Source organism: Suncus etruscus, chromosome 3, assembly GCF_024139225.1.
Source record: "Suncus etruscus isolate mSunEtr1 chromosome 3, mSunEtr1.pri.cur, whole genome shotgun sequence".
In the NCBI taxonomy this organism is placed as follows: domain Eukaryota; kingdom Metazoa; phylum Chordata; class Mammalia; order Eulipotyphla; family Soricidae; genus Suncus; species Suncus etruscus.
The window spans coordinates 136,660,051-136,676,483 of NC_064850.1; the positions used below are offsets into that span (position 1 = coordinate 136,660,051).

General features: G+C 35.3%; 1 protein-coding gene and 1 non-coding gene across 3 annotated transcripts in view; both read right to left on the reverse strand.

The window, feature by feature from the left end:
• PIEZO2 (piezo type mechanosensitive ion channel component 2) overlaps positions 1 to 16,433 on the reverse strand; it is a 441,513-nt gene that overhangs the window by 243,951 nt on the left and 181,129 nt on the right. The gene's annotated exons all lie outside the window — the stretch shown is intronic.
• LOC126005625 (U6 spliceosomal RNA) lies at positions 14,435 to 14,541 on the reverse strand. Its single transcript, XR_007494669.1, has one exon. It is a non-coding gene; the product is annotated as a U6 spliceosomal RNA (small nuclear RNA).

A 16,433-nucleotide genomic window follows, 5' to 3' on the forward strand; every position in this document is an offset into this window, starting at 1 on the left:
TAGAGTGTTTTCCTTGCACATGCTAACCTAGGATAGACCATGGTTTGATCCCCAGTGTTCCATATGGTCCCCCAAGCCAGCAGCTATTTCTGAGTGCATAGAGCCAGGAGTAAACCACACACACCAGGTGTGGCCCAAAAAACAAATAAAAAAGTGTATCCAGCATTATAATATGTCACCATAACCTTTTGCATAGGCACTCTAAATAAAGGGTAATGCTATGCTCAGAAACAAGTTCTTATCTACTAGGGATAAGAACCCATACTTTTTATAAACAGGGACACCTCCCACCCTGAACATGTGTCATGTGGACCCAACTTAGATTCCAGCGACCGTTCAACCCAGAATTCCAGATCCCAGACATAGAACCTATACAGGTCCCAGCAACAGCACCAGGAACCAAACTCCTCCTGGGGAAACTCCAAATACAATTTGGCATCAACTTGCATGACATGTTACATGAGGAAATGGCAACAATGTGAGCTAAGCGAGGGCTCCCTATCTCATCATCTAATGGTATGATGAAATCAGGAGACATGTCATACTTTGCCCTTAGCAAAAACCAAAATAGCTATTTACAGAAGACTGACTTTGACAAACATGGACTGGACAGAACCTGTCAAGAGACCAATGAGGAGGTTCCTATACTAGGCCTTGGCTTCACATACATACAAAAACCAAGATCTCTAATCCCAGAGGTCTGACGTTGACAACTGCAACTGAGCAGAACTTCTGGAACCATGCTGAAAGACTATAGCCTATTAGGCTCTGTCCTAGGATATGAGCAAAAACCAGGACCATAATTACAAAAGACTGATTACAACAACAGTGATGGAAAAAAACTCCTAGAACTGTAAAGAAAAACTCCCCTAGCCTTCACCCTATGACCTTTGTAAATAACAAGATCTCCAACTACAGAGGTGGGATGTTTTCTGACACCATAAAAAGACCTTGGGGTGTGTGCATGAGTGAGTATGGAGTCTATGGTTGTTCCCATGGCAGTATGCTTCAAACCCTATATCTCATAGGCCAAGGGAATTCCCATGCTAATTTTTCCAATATTTACTATGTTTATGTGAAGAAGAAGAAGAAGAAGAAGAAGAAGAAGAAGATGATGATGATGATGATGAAAAAGAAGAAGAAGAAGGAGGAGGAGGAGGAGGAGAAGGAGAAGGAGAAGAAGAAGAAGAAGAAGAAGAAGAAGAAGAAGAAGAAGAAGAAGAAGAAGAAGAAGAAGAAGAAGAAGAAGAAGAAGAAGAAGAAGAAGAAGAAGAAGACAATCATTTTTTAAGAAGTTGCTGGTCTGGTTATTTTGTTTTTTGTTTTGTTTGTTTTGTTTTTTGTTTTGTTTGTTTCTTCATAGTTGATAGTTTTGGTTTTTGGTTTATTCTTTTGTTATTATTTTTGAGTTTTGGTTTTTAGTTTATTCTTTTGTTATTATTTTTGTACTTTTGTTGTTACTCCCTTATTGTTTTTTGTTTTTGTTGTTTTTTTGTCTTGTTTTGTTTTGTTTTCTTCTTTTTCCCCTTTCTTCTGCTCAATGGATATTTATAACACCTAGACAAACTTCTAGGTTTTCTTTTGTGTCTGCCTTTTGTTTTTATTTTTATTTTCTTCTCCCATATATTTTCTTATATCTCCAATAGAGCCACATTACTGGAATCACCTGTTCAGCCTCATAATTGGAAGGGAATAATGAATGGTACCAAGACAAGACAGTCATATGTTCATTTGGTGAAAATAAAAAATGATCAGACTTGAATACCAAATCCAAAGTCAAGGGCAACAGAATTGATACCCAATCTACAACAATCTGTACAAGGGGAGAAAAGTTGCACCAGCATTATGCAGGGTAAAGGAGGGTGATGTGGAATGCATGCTGGGAACAGGGGTGGTGGGAGGACAACACTGGTGGTGAAAATGCCCCTGATTCATTGTCACTATGTGCCTTAAATATTACTGTGAAAGATTTGTAATTCACTTTGACCACAATAAAAATTAAAAAAAGTTTGTGTATAGCAGGTTTTATTTCTTTTATTTCTTTCTTTAATTCTTTCTTTCTTTATTTATTTATTTTGCATAGGCAGAGCAAATTCGAAGAAATTAGAAAGGAAATATCCTTGGCCTAAAAAAATAGGTGTCTATACTCTTGAAGCATATTGTCATAAGACCAACTACAGGCTCTGGGCAAACTAATTGTCAAAACCCAAGGTCTTTCTTCATGGTTCCAGAAAAAGTTCTCCTAAATCCAGTTATTGCAGTCATGCTTCTGTAATTAGAGATCTTGGTTTTTACACAGATCGTATATCGAAGCTAGGGTGTCATGGAACATGTTCTGATTTTATCTCACCATTAGGAGATGAGACAGGGAAATCTGCAGTTAGGTCAAGTTGGTGCTGTTTCCTCATTGGCAGAGTGTCATATGAAGCTATCCTTGAGCAATCCATTGCCAGGGTGGCATTAGGGCCTCCCTCAAAGGGAGTTTGATTCCTGGTACTGGTATAGAAAACCAGTATAGAAAAAGGGTATCAAACCCTTCATTTTTATTTACTTATTTTTATTTTAATTAAGAAGTAACTGTAGTTTATCTGACTATACATATTTAGGTACAATTTCACACCTCTTTAGAGTAAAATTAACAATATAACCATTACCACCCAGAATAGTAGAATTCTTCTGAACTGACACTACCATGATTCCATGGGGAAATTTTTAAAAGTTATTTTATTATAATCTAGCTATTATATTTACAACAATGTTAAAATTTTTAGTGTTGAAGCACACCACCACTTCCGCTCAAATCAATCAATAGGCAAATGATCTTTTGAAGATAAAAAAAAAAAGAGTCATTCTCCAGTTTGCCCTTTGGCTTATGGCCTATACTAGTTCCATATTCCTTTCTTACTTCATCTACAGGTAATTTGGTAATTTCTTTTTCTTGGAACTACTTCTAGGTCAATGAGTTGCCTCAATTGGGGATTCTAATTGTATTACCTCCCTACCCTGGCCATAAAATCTTGGATGCAAATTCCTAGACAATGGCACACAATGATGAACATGTGAGAACTAAAGCAGGTCAAAATGACTTGTTCATTTTATTATTGTCAAAAGTTCTCTTGCCCACCATTTAGAGACTCAGGCTGATATTAGCCCAGGCATAAATTTGTCATTATAGTCATCTTTGCTGACATATGGCAAGAGCTTGTGTAGGAGGAAGGGATTCTGTGCAGCGGTGAAACAAGAAAGTAAGGAAACGGTTTTTGAGAATTTCCTTACTCTGATTTTAGTTGTCCTTCTAGTTATAAGGAAGAAATAAACAATGGGTACTTATAATTATAACTACTCAAAATTTACTTTATTTTTGTCTAGATTTAAGTTTGAGATTTGTACAGAATACCAAATACAAGAAATAAAAGTGTAATTTTTAATTTTGCATAGAGCATCCATATTTTGATAGAACAAAAAAAACATTTTTTTAAAAAAATTCTAGTATTTTGAAATTGAAATTAGCCATTGGAGGAGGGAGAAAAGGACATAAATGAGTGACAATGGGACAATGTTGAAGAGAAGTAAACATTCTCTTGGGGATGGTTGTGGTGCTGGATTGTGTTATGCCTCAAACCCTACTATTAAAGTATTATAAGTCATGGTACTAAAAAATGATTAATTTAAAACAAAAGAAACAGGAAACTTCTCCCCAAATTATAGAAATGAAAATTCCTTATATTAATTATCTTACCAGTTACTAAGCTCATAACATATCACTAATTCAATCTTTTCAAAAATACCACAAGTAGTAAACTGACGGCTGGAAATACTAAGAATCCCAGAACCAACATTTTATTACTTCTCACTCATCATCATATGTTGGAGTTAATTTTTGTCTTTCCTTCATTCTTTTTTTTTTTTTTTTATAAATGGCCAACAATGTAAAGAAATGAAGTCAGAAGAAGTAACAAAGTGATTAAGATATATTATATGCCTATTCACATCAAAGATATATGTTAATTATTGAGGCAACATGGATTTAAGCATTGCATAAAACTACAATTATTAAATTTAGAAACATGCATTTAAGTGTACAGACTGGGGGTGAAAAAACTCTTAATTATTTTTTTTTAACCTAGTTCTTTTTTTTTTTAATGCATAATTTTTTTTAAACACCTTGATTACATACATGATTGTGTTTGGGTTTCAGTCATAAAAGGAACACCACCCATCACCAGTGCAACATTCCCATCACCCAAGTCCCAAATCTCCCTCCTCCCCACCCAACCCCCGCCTGTACCCTAAACAGGCTCTACATTTCCCTCATACATTCTCAATATTAGGACAGTTCAAAATGTAGTTATTTCTCTAACTAAACTCATCACTCTTTGTGGTGAGCTTCCTGAGGTGAGCTGGAACTTCCAGCTCTTTTCTCTTTTGTGTCTGAAAATTATTATTACAAGGGTGTCTTTCATTTTTCTTAAAACCCATAGATGAGTGAGACCATTCTGCGTTTTTCTCTCTCTCTCTGACTTATTTCACTCAGCATAATAGATTCCATGTACATCCATGTATAGGAAAATTTCATGACTTCATCTCTCCTGACAGCTGCATAATATTCCATTGTGTATATGTACCACAGTTTCTTTAGCCATTCATCTGTTGAAGGGCATCTTGGTTGTTTCCAGAGTCTTGCTATGGTAAATAGAGCTGCAATGAATATAGGTGTAAGGAAGGGGTTTTTGTATTGTATTTTTGTGTTCCTAGGGTATATTCCTAGGAGTGGTATAGCTGGATCGTATGGGAGCTCGATTTCCAGTTTTTGGAGGAATCTCCATATCGCTTTCCATAAAGGTTGAACTAGACAGCATTCCCACCAGCAGTGGATAAGAGTTCCTTTCTCTCCACATCCCCGCCAACACTGTTTATTCTCATTCTTTGTGATGTGTGCCATTCTCTGGGGTGTGAGGTGGTATCTCATCGTTGTTTTGATTTGCATCTCCCTGATGATTAGTGATGTGGAACATTTTTTCATGTGTCTTTTGGCCATGCGTATTTCTTCTTTGTCAAAGTGTCTGTTCATTTCTTCTCCCCATTTTTTGATGGGGTTAGATGTTTTTTTCTTGTAAAGTTCTGTCAGTGCCTTGTATATTTTGGAGATTAGCCCCTTATCTGATGGGTATTGGGTGAATAGTTTCTCCCACTCAGTGGGTGGCTCTTGTATCCTGGGCACTATTTCCTTTGAGGTGCAGAAGCTTCATTCTTAATCTTTCTTTCTTTCTTTTTTTTGGGCCACACCCGGCGGTGCTCAGGGGTTACTCCTGGCTGTCTGCTCAGAAATAGCTCCTGGCAGGCACAGGGGATCATATGGGACACCAGGATTCGAACCAACCACCTTTGGTCCTGGATAGGCTTCTTGCAAGGCAAACGCCACTGTGCTATCTCTCTGGGCCCTAATCTTTCTTTTCTAATTATCCTTCATGCCATTTGTCCCTTGTCCAACTTAACTATAATATGGAATGCAAACAATTATTTTATTATGCTGTTATTTCTACATATTATTAATATTTAAGGATAAGGGTCTCTCGAGTAGAAATTTTCTGTCATCAAGCTCCTTTTCACATCATCTTCATCTAAAACGTAAGGATTTTCCTACATTAATTTGTTTTAACACTGAGTACACCCAGGAGGAGTTCAATCTGAACAAATATACATAGACAGAAGCAATACAGTAATATGTAACCAATGAATGATGGAGCAGGGCTGATTGTTTTTATTTCTTGTAATTTTTATGTAGTAGTGGTTTAAAACCGCAGAACTTTGCCTGTTACTTGAAACCAGTCATATTAGTTCCAAGTACAGTTCTGCCTCTAGTCCTCTACATTGACTTAGACAAATTACTCTTGGGTTTTGCTTTTTTCTTAATATAATAAAGACAGATCACATGTTTAGTAGGTTCCTTTTAATTTGTAATTTTAATTTTTCCTAAAGTTACTAAAAATACTAAATGCTCTTTTGATTATTACATTATAATGCTTCCTAATTTATTATTATTAATAATCAGTTGGTTTGCTATTTAATTTCTAACACAAAAAGAAATAAGCAACTTAATTTTCCCTACAGGTTTCATATTAAGCTGGTAAAGCTGGGAATCAAATAAGTCTTTTTTTTTTTTCATTTAATTAAACAATATTTCACCAAAAATGTCTCAGACATCCAGAGTCACTGAAAACTATACTTATGTTTTTGTTTTTTTCTTCAAAATAATTGTCAGGAAAGGACTAATAATTCGTGGAAGTTGTGGGGGGTTTTGCCAGCACAGGCAAATAAAAATGGAAGTATTTTTATATAGTTCAGGAGCTGCCAGGCAGATAAACAAGTGACCTGGCACAGAAGTTGGTGATGAAATACTCAAATATCAAGAAGTTATACCATTCTAGGTTTTTTGTGACTTCTTTACATTATTTTTAATTCTTGAAAGAAAATAACTTTTAATATTCATCAAAGAGTCAAGGTTTAACCATATTATGGAAACTTCTTAAAATAAAGGTAAAATAAATATTATATATGATCCAACGATACTACTTCTAGACATATATCCAAGGGATATAAAAACACTAACTTCAAAGGATATCTGTAACCCTATTCTCAAAGCAGTATTATTCATAATAGCTAAGCAGGAAATCCATTTAAAGGTCTAATAACAAATGGCTAGATAAGGAAGCTATTATATGCGTTCTCAATAGAATATGGTTGGCCATTAAATAAGATGAAATAGTAAATTTTGGGGCTAAATTGATAGATTTTAAGGTAATGATGCTAAATTATTAGAGTGAGGGACATAAAGATAATTATGATTAATTCAAGTAGAATATGAACAAGTAAAGCTAATGACCTAGGAAAATACAACTTTAATTTATAGATTGATGAAAATATAATGTTTACTAAATTGAAAGGGTAGGAAGGAGTCAGAAAAGTGATTAAAACAATCATATTCATGATGGATGACCCTAAAACTTTGGTCATTGGTGATATGTGTGTGTATGCGTGTGTTTCTATGTATATATACTTAGAAGTGTGATATTAAATTCTTAACATTCCAAAATACTGTAAACAATAATAAATAAAAATCATTTTACCAAAATTGAAGACTTGAACAAAACACAAAATTTTCTAAGAAATATAGACTCTTAAATTATGAGATCCAAACTTTTAAAAATCGACTTAAGAATTTGCCTTCAAGATAGCAAATTAGAGGTAGGGTATAAGGGTAGGGAATCTGGAAACATTAATGGAGGGAACTTGACATGGTGTTGGAATTTTGTATATCTAAAGTTCAACTATGAATGACTTTGTAAATCACAGTGCATAAACACAAATAAATTAGAAAAAATAAATCAGACTTTTCGATTGACAAGTAGTGATATTTCAAATTGAAAATAGATGATGTTGCACTGAAAATATTTAGTTCCAGGTCTGATGTGATAGTACTCTTGACAAACTAAAGAGAAGGGAGAAGGAGTGAGCAAAAGTAGAAAACACAGGAAGGGAGTATTTCTTTTTCTTTTTTTGTTAAAATGATTTTGGGTCATACCCAGCAGTGCTCAGGGGTTACACCTGGCTCTCTGCTCAGAAATTGCTTCTGTCAGGCATGGGGGACCATATGGGATGCCAGGATTCGAACCATCATCCGTCCTTGTTCGGCTGTGTGCAAGGCAAACGCCCCACCACTATGCTATCTGTTTGGCCCGTGGGGAGGTATTTCGTAAGTCTTTCATATGAAAGACAGCTGAAGGGAGACAAAAAACTCTGGGTTCAGGAAAACAAAAAAACGATGGGGACAAGTTAGCAATAAGGAATGGTTGGAAAGGGGGGCATGTCCTGCAGTCATCCTTGAAGAATGCAATAAGTAGGAAATGTAAGTCATGAATTTGTGAAAAAGCATTTGATTAATTGCATATTTGGTTAAATACAGTTATTACATAACATGTTTACTTTATTCTTTCCAGAAAATTATAAACAACATCAAACTAATATAAGACAAAGCCAGGTGCTTGATAGAACTTAAGAAATATTTAAGGATTGGCAATGTTTTTCATGATTATAAACAATCTAAATGCTTGAAATAATGTGCTACCTTTAACTTTGGCCCAAAAGCATGTCCTGAAACTTTGATTTAAAAGTACATTACAGGGGCCTGAGTGGTGGCACAAGTGGTAAGGCATATGCCTTGCCCGCACTAGCCTAGGATGGACTGCCGTTCGATCCCCTGGAGTTCCATATGGTCCAACAAGCCAGGAGCGACTTCTGAGTGCACAGCAAGGAATAACCCCTGAGTGTCACTGAATGTGGCCCCAAACCCCCCCCAAATTGTGATCTATTTGTTTTCAGTAAGTTTCTTATGAAAGTTGACTATAGAAAATAGTTCCAGTTACCATAATTTTAAAGCTGTTTTCAAAGTAAAATCAATTGGAGTTTCCTGCAAAGTTGCATTAAGTATTTCATTTATCCAGAAAATTGCATAAACTAAACTTCAGATTTTTTAAAAAAGTCTTCTATAAAATATTAGTCCAATGGTTGACTTGAAACTTAAAAATGCTTAGATAAAATTATATCTAGATAACTTACATTTAAGTTTCATGGCATGACTGGCGATGAAAATCTGACATAAAGATATATATGGGAGATACATCAATGGGAAAACTAATAGCAAATTTTAATGATAAAAATTCAGTCCTGGGGCCTGAGTGGTGGTGCAAGTGGTAAAGCGTCTGCCATGCCTGCGCAAGCCTAGGACAGATCCCAAGCGTCTCATTTGGTCCCCAAACCAGGAGTGATTTCTGAGAGTATAGCTAGGAGTAACCCCTGAGCATCACCAGGTGTGGCCCAAAAATGAAACAAACAAACAAACAAACAAATTCAGTCTGCAACCAAGTATGGATGTGATCAGCTTTCAACCCCAAAGTGAATAATCTAGTGGCTCACAGCTTTGTGCGATCAAATGATCTACCACAGGCTATAATGTGAGGTCATAGCCTTCTGAAAATTCATGGTTGAGAGGAAAGTCTTGATGTGTAGTAGGAGAGAAAATCTCGCTCTAGGGATTAGGAGGGGACTGGTAACTAAGATAAATGATTTTCACAATATCATTCTATATTTAATTCACAGATAATAATTTTCTATATTAAATTCTAAAACTATAACTATGAAACTATAAAATTATGCAGTTCAGTAGTATACAACTATTTTTTTTGGCTTATGTGGGTCAGAGTGCTCAGAGGTTACTCCTGGCTCTACACTCAGAAATTGCTCCTGGCAGACCAGGGGACCATATGGGATGCCAGGATTCACACCACTGTCCTTCTGCATGCAAGGCAAATTCCTTATCTCCATGCTATCTCTCCGATCCCTATACAACTATTTTATTAATTCGTAAAATAGTTTGAACAGAATGCAAGCATAATGGTCATTTTCCTCTATTTCTTCAGAGTCAAATAATCCTCAAAATCCAAAAATGAAATTCTTGTAATCTCAGCAGGTCAGATGATAATGATACACCAGACTACAGATAAACTGTCACATGGGCACATAAGATATTAGGACACACACCTTAAGAGTATGATTAGCCAAGCATCTTAATTTCTTAGGAGGTGGGTGGGTCATGGGGTTTGGGAAACTGATCCTAAAGCTTCAGACATGCAACACCTTTGCTCTCCAAGTGAGCTACATTCTTGTCACCTTCAGGGTATCTCTAAAATGAGAATTAAATATGGGATGCACAATTATTCCCACCATTTGTATTCTTGCATAAAGTGGCAGATTGTAGGAAACTAGTAATCTTTACTAACACAAATCTCTCAAGAACTGTTTTTAAGTGAATAATGCTGCAATATAGGCAAAACTCAAGGTAGTTGAAACAATTAATTGTACAAAATAATCAAAGTTCAATTTCTCATCTTCATTGTTTATATACACACAGACACTTTTAAAAAATGTGGGATTCAAAACATAAAGAAATAAGCTACAGTATTATTTCTATTTTTCGGTTTGGAAATTGGTTAAAAAAACCTGTGTTTTCTTCAGTTAATTTAGTTGCATTATATACTTTATTGATAGTGTGTGTTATCTCCAAAAATTATCTTTGGAAAGACATAGCATGCATATTCAGGTCAAACTCAAAAGAAATGTAAGTTTTTTCAGGAGCAGGAGCAGTGGCACAGTGGTACGGTGTTTGACTTGCACGCTGCTGACTCAGGATGGTATGTGGTTTTATCCCCCAGTGTCCCATATAGTCCCCCAAGCCAAAATTGATACTGAGTGCATAGCCATGCATAATCCCTGAGTATCACCAAAAAAAAGAAAAGAAAAAAAAGTTAAATCTTTTCTATAGTTTACCTACTTTCTGAGAATATTCCTTAAATAAAAATTCACATGAAAACACAAATCACATGTAGGAAATCCTTTTATTTCAATAAGAGCCAAAAGAGAAAGATACCAGATGTATGCCACACATAATAAAGTAATGCTCAGAAGATAAAATACAAAAATCAGCAACAATTCATTAAAAACAACTACTTTTTCTCTAATAAAATCCACTGATTTTTTTGGAAAAGTAATAAAACATACAGAGCAAGAGGGGTGGCGTGGAGTGGTAAGGCATCTGCTTTGCCGGCAGTAGCCTAGGATGGATCGCAGTTCGATCCCCTGGCATCCTATATGGTTTCCCAAGTCAGGAACTATTTCTAGGTACATAGCCACGAGTAACCCCTGAGTGTCACTCGGTGTGCCCCCCCCCAAAATAAACAAAAAATAAAAATAATAAAATATAGTTACTCCATTTTTTTCCACTTACCAGAAAATTTACAAGTATTTTAATGAAAGATACATGGTTTTGTAAGAAGGTTTTCACTTTTACATTCCTCAGAGTATGTTTTATGGCCTAAGAGTTCCTTTGAATGGTTTGTGGCTTTCTTTAAACTAAAAGCTCATGATCACCAGAAGTGTGTACCAAATAGTAACATTTGCTTATATAAATTACATAAACACTGATAGGCACTTTGATAAAAACTTTGAAAAAGAAAAATCCATGATACATAATTGACATAAATTTGCAATAAGAGCTTAGTTCTTGTTTTCCTTGAACAGGCACTAATATAAAGTTAAGTAACAGATGGTGAGACTTATACAGAATACTAGGGAATTTATAGTTCTTAACTTTTAACATAAACAGTGATCAAATGATATATTCATATATACAATGTTGCATGTACATCTAAAAATTACTCACCATTGGTCATACATATAACAAATTTTAATTTGAAAGTTAGACTATTTATTTCCAAAAACATGCCACATGTATTCTATTTAGAAAACAGAGACTGTTTAAGAAGAAAAGAGTTAAACTTAAGAATTTATAAAGTATAAAATATAAGCTAAAGAGTACATGTGATGAACTTTAAACAGAAGTTGATTTTTATCTTGCACTCATTCTAAGCTAGCCATACCCTCTTCCACTGGCTAGATTCTCAATAACTATTGGACTTCCACATGATGTTTAAAAGTATCCTCTCCATAATCCTAACAATACTTTGCCTTTAGAAAAATTATATAATTGAAAATAAAAATTAACTGACAGTAAGATTGTATGCAAATAATCAATTTTCTGCACTGGCATTCTACCCTCTGTTCACAAACATCTCCCAAAAAGGTAATTACATAAAGGTTAGTATTCTAGCTGAAAAAAGAAAATGTTGATTAGCAGTAGATATACCCTATGTTAAATGTCAATTGACTAGATGATATAAACTGAAACCCATTAAAGAATCTTTATTTCCTCTGAGATTTTACTGAAAAGACTTCAGTGTTGAATTGGAGAGTTTCAGAGCAATTCACTCCCAAATAAACTACTTTGGTATGTGGGCTGTTTAATCAGAAAGTAATTAAGACCCAGCCAAATCAGGAAGCATTTCTTCCTTCACCACTCCCTTAACTGTCAGATGTAATTTGGACAGTGGCCTGCTTCAAGAAGGGATCTCTGATCTGAATTGACTATGAAGAAAAAGAAAACAAGAAGGAGCAAGCTAAATGTGGTAGATGGCAAAAAATTTGCCAGGCCTGTGATCAAAATCCTCTCTAGGCCCTTTCTTCTACATGGCTCAGCAATTTTTGCATACCAAGTATTTGTTCCTTTCATGTTCCTGAAAATTGCATTTTTGTCTTTGATGTTCCAGACACTTGCCCCTTTCTTCCTGATGCAAATAAAATATATAGCTCACTTTGATTCAATCCCCTTAGTTCTTTTATGTCATTGGGAAGCCCTACCCTGTGTAATTAAAATAACTGCATTTTTTCTCGTAGCTCTCTCTTATGTCATTTTCATTTTTAGACTAGCCAAAGAAACTAGAAGCATAGAGGAAACACTTTCCACCCCAACCAAGTGTGTTACCTATGTGCATTCCATGCTGCATGACCACCATCCAATTTGCATTTGTTAAAAAAAGAAAATGCTTTCAATTGGGTTCTGATATAATTTAGTAGCCACAAGGAACAATGGACAGCCACACATTTGTCATGGGTCACATGTCGGAAGAGTCAAGCTGCATCCTTTTCTTTTGCGTTTTCTCTCCTGGGACATATAGCCACTTTTCCAAGTATTGTTATCTGACTGACTTTTCAAGGCTGTCTGAGGTCAGGATTCTTATTTTCTTTACTCTTTACAATTTTCCCTAATATTTATTTAGCTCTGTTTTTATAACACTATCAACTATAAAGTTTTGGTATCTGATGTTCTAAAAACATAGCCACCACTGGCGTCAGCATCCCTGCACCAATAAAGTAACATCTCCTCCCATCTCCCATCCCACATCCTTAATTTTTTGAAAAAAAAAATTAATTATTGTACCTTGTGTTACATTTTGGGTCAAATGTTACAATAACATTGACTCTTAATGTTTTTTATTTGTTAATTTTTAGTCAGTGAGATTTAGAGTGTTGTTAATAATAGGATTTCATGTATACAATTCCAACTCCACACCCTCCACCACAATGCCTGATTGCCTCCACCGTATATCTGAGGGTCCTACACTGAACTGACCCACAAACCCTACAAACTGTCTTCCTGCTGTGATAAGCTCAGTTATATAACTTAATAATAATTTCTGTTGTCTTTGATCATTCCTTTTCTGTGCCTCCTTATAACTTATATAAAATATTTAGTTCTGGATATGTCCTTTTCCATCCCACTAACTTCACTCAGAATGAAACCATCAACTCCCATCCACTTATCAGCAAACTGTATGATTCCATCTTTTCTTGATTGCATGTGGACATATACCACAAGTTTTCTTAAATCTATTTGTTCATATATACCTGCATTGCTTCTAGAATTTGGCAATTGTGAATAGTGCTGCAATGAACACAGGAACACAAAAAATTTTTTTAAATTACAAATTAAGGGCCCTTGGAGTAGACACACAGAAATAGAATGGATGGATCACATGGAAAATAAATTCTTAGTTATTGTTAGTTTTTTCTTTTTTGAGGATTATCCAAAGAGGTTGAACTAGCAGATTTTTCCACCTGTAGTGGATGAGCTTCCTTTTGTCTCACATCTCTGGCAAAACGTTTTTAATTTGAAACCCCATTTGAAAATTGAGTTCTTAGTTCAGAAAAGGGTTCATGGTAACTCTGTATTGGAAAATAAAGTCCTGAAAATGATTAGATGTCAAAATCCCTTTGTGTGTGATGGGGAAAATCTAGTGTTCAGTCATAAGCTAAGAAGAGGCCCTCTGGCTTTCTCAGGTCATGAAGAGAGGTTGATGTAATACAGTTAGATGTCAGCCAAACTTCTTCAGATTCGTGCATTTTACTGATAAATACTGAGAATAGTACATTCACATATAAGAATGTCTGAGTAATCTCTTGGCATAGAGAAAAATCCCTGAGTTTTAAATTTGAACCAGTTGAAAAGCAATCAATATTCATTTAAGCTGTGCAGCAAATATGAAACTTTTCAAAAGTCTTTTATTTTTTTAGTATTTTTAATGGAGAGATATTTAGTAGGAACTAAAATAAATATTAAAGCCTTCTTGGACAAATTATAGAATTTTTTTCTCTCTGTGGTTTTCCAGTAGTTCAGCACAAGTTAAAGTAGCACTTCTGCTGATATAAAGTTTTTTTAGGCCTCATAACTATAGAAATTTTTATATAGAATATTCTCCATGCTTTACTTCATACAGGAGATATGAAATTACATTTTTAGCCAAATAAACAGTTTATTATGAAGACAAGAGACAAAGCATTAAAAAATTGAGACAGTAGGCCAGAGCGATGGCACAAATGATAAGGTATCTGCATTGCGTGTGCTATTCTAGGATGGACCACGGTTCAATCCCCAGAAGTCCTGTATGTTCCCCCAAGTCAGGAGCGATTTCTTTCTTTTTTTAATAAAAATATGGAAGGCTTCACGAATTTGTGTGTCATCCTTGAGCAGGGTCCATGCTAATCTTCTCTGTATTGTTCCAATTTTAGTATATGTGCTGCCGAAGCGAGCACGCTTAGGAGCGATTTCTGAGCTCATAGCCAGGAGTAACCCCTGAGCGTCACTGGGTGTGGCCGAAAAAACAAAACAAAGAAAAATAAAAGAAAGAAAAATTGACAAAAAAAATGAATGTATAGTCTAGGGGGATAGACAAAATTTCATAAGCACACATTTCTTCATAATAATACCATGAGTTTGCATGAAAAGTCAGTTCCAGTTCATACAAATAGGAATTAGGAAAGAAAAGGGAAAAATTCTAAGTCATGGAGGTAAGGCAATTGCCTTGCACACAGAAGGACGGTGGTTCAAATCCCGGCATCCCATATGGTCCTGAGCCTGCCAGGAGAGATTTCTGAGCACGGAGCCAGGAGTAACCCCTGAGCGCTGCCGGGTGTGACCCCCCCAAAAAAAAAAAAAACCAACCCTTCCATTTTATGAAAAACGAATGCGAACTACCAAATAAATCAAAAAATCTTCAATGCCAAGGAAGAAAGGTGAATTCTGACTCAGTGGTACAGTATAACATAAGAAAATGTTTCATAGAATCCATCTAAAACACAGCAGGACTGAGGGAAGAGAAACAGAAATATAGTGTTCCCAAGAAGAGAGGCTGCATGGATAGTTATACTATTCATATACCAATGAAAATTCTCAAAGGGATGATGTTATGAATGAATACCAAATTGTTCGATTATGGGTTCTCTGCATTATTGAGCATTCTTCATTCCCATTTGCAAAGAAAGGAGTTTAATTCATTTAATTTTTTATTCTCCAGGTCTTAAAGAATTAAAAAGTACATATGTGCCAGACCCTATTGCAAGTTCAATGGTGGTGTCTACAAGAATAAATGTAGAAAACTTAGAGTAAATTATTTAGCACATCAAGTCTCTGATCTTAATATCATCATAGTTTAAGCCTATACCAAAACTAGGTGACTTCTATATCTAACATTATAACAGCCAAAGTATGCCTTATGTAATGAACTAGAGATGTCTTGCCACCTTCCTTAGAACATGAATTTGTCTTTCATTTTACTACCCAAAAACGTCTCTTCGCCAGCTGTGATTCAAAGAGGGAAATGTATGTAAATAGACTAAGAAGTACAAAGCAGAAAAAGATGCAGAGTAATACACGACTATGTACAAAGTCACTGCTCATTTCCATTTTGTGAAACTTTTACAACATTAGTCCTTCAGTCCCACCTGATGGCTTAATTAGAATGCATTAATGGGAAGAGAGAAAAAAAAGATTCTTGATTTTGTTTTCATGCTGACTCCAAGACTTACATACTTTATTAAGGTTTTGGCAGACTGCAACTTCCCAGATGCTGCTGAGAAGGTATCCATGCAGCAGTAGACACTTACGACATAAACACTTATGGCATTAACCACAGCTGCAATATACACTAGGGCTGCAGAAAATATTCCTGTTTATGTGATGAGCTGGACCATCTCAACCAACGGCCTCACTGAAAGGTGCAGCTCAATAAAAGAAACTAGAAGGTGTAATACAAACTGTGAATGCCCCCACAGAACCCCAGAGTGTTATGAATGATGAACACTGTTATACTGCATACACTGAATAATTCACAATAATGTATAGCACCAAGAGAGTCAAATTTTCTGAATTATTTTTACCCAATTCCTAAACTTCAAGTAATATTGGAATTTTTGAACAAAGCATTCAAAAATAATGTAAAGGTACTTACTTATTGTTTATTGTCAATCATACTTTTGACTTCCAAAGGTTTTGTATTTGGGAATCATTTCAAGAAAGCCACAGATTCATATAACTCATAGAAAGAGAATGTCAACCACATCTTGGCTTTTCATTTTTGAGGGGCTTTGCTGATTGTGAAGTGGATATGTTCTTACCATCACTATTTGAGTTCCAGCCAGCCCTAGAG